At 37.7% G+C, this 4943-nt stretch overlaps 1 non-coding gene across 1 annotated transcript; it reads left to right on the top strand.

Moving 5' to 3' along the window:
- The first annotated feature begins 4526 nt into the window (after window positions 1-4526).
- LOC115871501 lies at window positions 4527-4689 on the top strand. The gene has a single exon (XR_004047345.1). It is a non-coding gene; the product is annotated as a U1 spliceosomal RNA (small nuclear RNA).
- The last annotated feature ends 254 nt before the right edge of the window (window positions 4690-4943 follow it).

Below are 4943 nucleotides of genomic sequence, written 5' to 3'. Positions count from 1 at the left end.
TGCAAAGAAAAGAAGATCATAACCATAATCTATCAGGTGTGCACACATATATTGTTATTGGTAGGTGCCCTCTCAGCAAGTCTATTGACAACAAAACAAAACACTGTCCAGCTCTGTGTGATCCTCACAATTGTTATTGTGTGAGCTCTTTGTTGTGGTCACCGTGTGGGTCCATCTTGTGGAGGGTCTTGTTCCTTTTCACTGCCCCTCTACTTTATCAAGCAGGAAGTTCCTGTTTAGGGACTAGTCTCTCTTAACAACACGTCCAAAGTATATGACACAAGTCTTGCCATCCATGCCGCTAAGGAGCACGCTGAGCATTGAGAAAGAGATTTGCTTATTCTTTGGTCAGTCCATGGTACTTTCAAGGGTCTTTGTTAGCACATAGCACTACAACTCAAATGCATTGATTCTTTTTCTTATTCACGGTTAACTTCCACCCGAATATGAGGTGATTGGAAATACCATGGCTTGGCTCAGGTTTGAAATCTTAGTTTTCAAAGTAACATTCTTGGTTTTCAACACTTTATTTATTTATTTTTTAAATCATTTTATTGGGGCCTCATACAGCTCTTATCACAATACATACATGCGTCCGTTGTGTCAAGCACATTTCTACATCCCCCCTCCCCAAGTGATGGCTCTTTAAAAAAAAATCATTTTGTTGGGGGCTCATACAACTCTTATCACAATCCATACATACACCAATTGTGTAAAGCACTTTTGTACCTTCACTGCCCTCAACACTCTCAAACTATTTGCTCTTCACTTGAGCCCCTGGCGGCAGCTCCTCAGGAACCCTTGATAATTTATAAATTATTATTTTGTCATGTCTTACACTGAGCGACATCTTTGTTTTGAACACTTTAAAGAGGTCTGACACGGCAGGTTTACCCACGGAAACTCGTACTTTGATCTCTTAACTGCTGCTTCCCTGAGCATGAATTGTGGATTCCAGCAAGATAAAATCCTTGACAGCTTCAACCTTTACTCCCTTTATAATGATATGACCTATTGGTCCAGTTGTGAGGATCTTGAGTTTCTCAACACTGAGTTGTAATCCAAACTGAAGGTTGGTACCCTTAGTTTTCACCAGCACCTGTCCTCACTTTTAAGAAGGTATGTTGTGATCTGCAGATTGAAGGTTGTTGAGAAATATTTCTCCAATTCCGATACTGCATTTTTCTTCATAGAGTCTAGATTTCTGATGATTTTCTCAGCATACAGATTTTATAAGTATTGTGAGAAGATACAAACCTGATGCACACCTTTCCTGATCTCAGACCATGCAGCATTCTCTTCCTTCATCCCACACTGTCTCTTGATCCATGTAGATGTTCCACATGACCCCAATGTAGTCTTCAGGAATTCTCATTTTTTTCAAGGTTAGCCATAGTTTGTTATGGTCAATAGAGTTGAATTATTTTGTCTAGTCAATAAAACACAAGTAAACATCTTTCTGGTATTCTCTGCTTCCACCCAAGATCCATCTGTCATCAGCAATGATATCCCTTGCACCATGTTTCAATCATAATCAAAAAGGACATTTCAAGTTTCATTTTGAAGTTCAATGCTGTCTGAGATAGGAGTCTATCTACTTGCCTTCAAGGAACTCAAAGCAGTGGAGTTATTATTCAAATTTATAAACCAACCACAAAAGCTGGTGATGAAGATATTAAAGAATTCTACCAATATCTTTCATCAGATATTGATAAAATGCAATCAGTATGCATTGATACTTGTTGATGATTGGAATGAATAAGTTGAAAACAAAAAGAAAGGAACAGTGGTTTGATAATACAATTCTGGTAATAGAAATGAAGCGTGAGATCACATGATAAAATTTTGCAAGACATATTCATATTAAATACCCCTTTCCAACAAGACAAACTGCAACGATCCACATGAACTTATCTAGATGAAATACACAGAAAACAAATAGACTATTTCTGTAAGAAGACACAATGGAGTAGCCAAATATTGGTAGCGAAATCCAGACCAGGGCTTGACTATGGAAGAAACCACACATTGTTCATATGTAAGTTTAGATTCAAAATTATGCATAAGGTTTTCAATGGCTTCTTCCTCTGAAGTGGGGAGCCAGTCTTCTTAGGGATGGGCCAGATACACCAGAATGCTCAAAGTATAGAATTATGACACTGACATCACACACAAGTACAATGGTGCTTAAGATCATCCAACAATGGCTGCAGAAGTGTATCGACAGGGTATTTTCAGAAGTTCAGGCGGAATTCAGAAGACTTGGAACAAGGGATGTCGTTACTGAAGTCAGTTGGATCTTGGCTCAAAGAAGAGAATACCAGAAAGAGGCTTACTTGTATTTGATTGAGTACACAGAGACATTTGACTGTGTGGACCATAATAAATGGTGGATGACTTTGAAAAAAATTGGAATTCCAGTGCTTATGAGGAACTTGTACATTGATCGTGAGGCAGTTGTGTAAACGGAACAAAGGAATACTGTATGGTTTCAAATCAGAAAAGGTGAGTGTCAGGCTTGAATCCTCTCACTGTTCTTGTTCAATCTTTATGCTGAGCAAATCATTAGAAAAGCTGGATTATATTAAGAAAAGAGAGGCATCGGGATTGGAAAAAGACTTTTTAAGAACCTGTTGTATGCAGATGGCAAAACCTTGCTTGCTGAAAGTGGGGAGGAATTGAAGCACTTGCTGATGAAGATCTAGGATTGCAGCCTTATGAATGGGTTACAATGCAATGGAAGGAAGCCCCAAATCCTCACAATTGGACCACGAAGTAACATTATGATAACCGGAGAAAAGGTTGAAGCTGTCAAGAATTTCATCTTGCTAGGATCCATAATCAGTGCTCCTGGAAGCAGCAGTCAAGAGATCATTAGGTAAATCTGCTGCAAAAAAAAAACCTCTTTAGAGTGTTGAAGAGAAAGGATGTTAATTTGACGACCAAGATGTGCCTGAGCCAGGCCTTAGTATTCTCCATCGCCTCATACGCATGTGAAAGTTGGACATTGAAGAAGGAAGACTATGGAAGAATGGATGCATTTGAATTGTGGTGCTGGAGAAGAAACTTGAAAGTCCCTCCCTTTTGAAGTTGTATCATATGTTTTTAAGTTTTTCTTCATATGAAACCCAGGATTGAGGAACCTACAGAGACAGCAAGTAGAATAAGGGATTGAGGGGATGGGGGTACTCTAGTGATGGTGGAATGAAGGGAGACGATTTCAAGGAGTCCATGTAGAAATAGAATGTTTGGAAGCTGATTGTGGTAGCAAATATACACTTCTGCTGGATGTAATTGACCTATATAATAATATGCTATATATAACAAGATCAGATCTTTGATTAATAATACAGACTGATGACATGTGAAATTATATGAGACTCATGCGATTTTTTGTGTACCTTAGCTACTCTATGATTAAGAGCAAATTTCAGCGTGTTGTCTGACATCCCCTAAGTTTGGAAAAAAATTAATTACTAATAAAAATAAATGCACCTATATATATTTTTATTTCTAGATCTTTCTGTCCCTCACACCTTACATTCACATCATTTCCAATTCCAATCCAAACTCACCGTGATAATTTGAGTGTTTTCACCTTTCAAGATCTCTAGTATCCTTTCCTGTCAATGATAAATCTAATTTCCATTTGCTTATTTGCACAAAGCCGCTGTAGTTAATCAATCCCAATGACAACTTCAGGGCTGCTGCCCCAAACCCCTGTGACTGACATTTTATTTCACAACTTAATCCTTCTGTTGCCCTTAACAAATACTGTGGGAGAGAAAGGGTAAAAGAAATAGAGAAGTTGAAGTTAATGGCATATTAATGACTTTTTGAATATATTATTCAAAATAGGAAAAGAGAAAGGAAGAAAGGGAGGGAGAGAAGGAAAGAAAGGAGGGGATGGAAGACGGTCAACTATATATTTTAATGAATAAACAACTTGATTGAGAGACATCTTTCAGTTTTTCCTTCAGTAATTTTAATGTAATCAAACTACATACATAAGATTAGGAAGAAAGAGCAGCAGCAGGTCTTTGCTCCCACAGAACAAGATCAGATCTTTCATTAATAATACAGACTGATGACATGTGAAATTATATGAGACTCATGCGATTTATCTCCAAATCACGCTTTCTCCCTTTCTGATTTGATCACAGCTGCATAAAACTCTAAGGATATATAACTAGCATGCCTAGGTCTATCCTTAATTCATTTTGGTATGGTAAATTTTATTTAAGTGGTATTCAAGCATTTATATAAACTATCCAGGGTCCAGACTTTTAACTTTTTCAATTTTTATTCACTTAGGAATATAGAGTTCTTTTGTAGAACATCAAAGATATCTAGAGTTTTTTATTTCATTCCCAATAGAAAGAATGTGATGTGACTAAAATTATCTTCCCTAACCTCTATTGAATAATAAATGGAATAGAAGGGTAATTAATAACAAGCGCCCAACTTTTGATCATTTAGCCAAATTCCTTCCCAAAATTTTAAGTGCCATAAAGAAGTTGAATGGAATACTTACCTGGCAGGGGAGACCCCATGATCAGGAAGGTGGTTTTCCCAGGGCGAGGCTCACCCATTACACTGAGGGTGTGCTGAGCCCTGCATTTCCCCAAATGCGGGAAACTCCACTGCATAATTTGTGGTGGTGGGGGACTGTATTCGTGCTCTCCCCTGGAAAAAAAAAAAAGAGAAGCTGAATGGAAATAAAGGGAGATGAAACAAAAATGTAATGTAAATGGAGTAAGATATTTTGTAACAATATTGCACAAAGGATTGGATTTTGTCAAAGAAAACTTTTTTCCAGTTAAATCAAATTATTGACATTTTGTTAGAAATTTACAAATGACAGTCTAAGTGTTAGGTAGCTAGATTCATGGACAATGGGGGGGTGTCCCTCCCATACCTGCACAGGCCCCCTAGAGGAGGTT

The sequence above is a fragment of the Echinops telfairi genome, unplaced genomic scaffold, assembly GCF_000313985.2.
Source record: "Echinops telfairi isolate 266 unplaced genomic scaffold, ASM31398v2 ScPeMD7_5868;HRSCAF=6743_0, whole genome shotgun sequence".
Taxonomy (NCBI): domain Eukaryota; kingdom Metazoa; phylum Chordata; class Mammalia; order Afrosoricida; family Tenrecidae; genus Echinops; species Echinops telfairi.
This window is presented reverse-complemented; position numbering and strand designations above follow the sequence as displayed.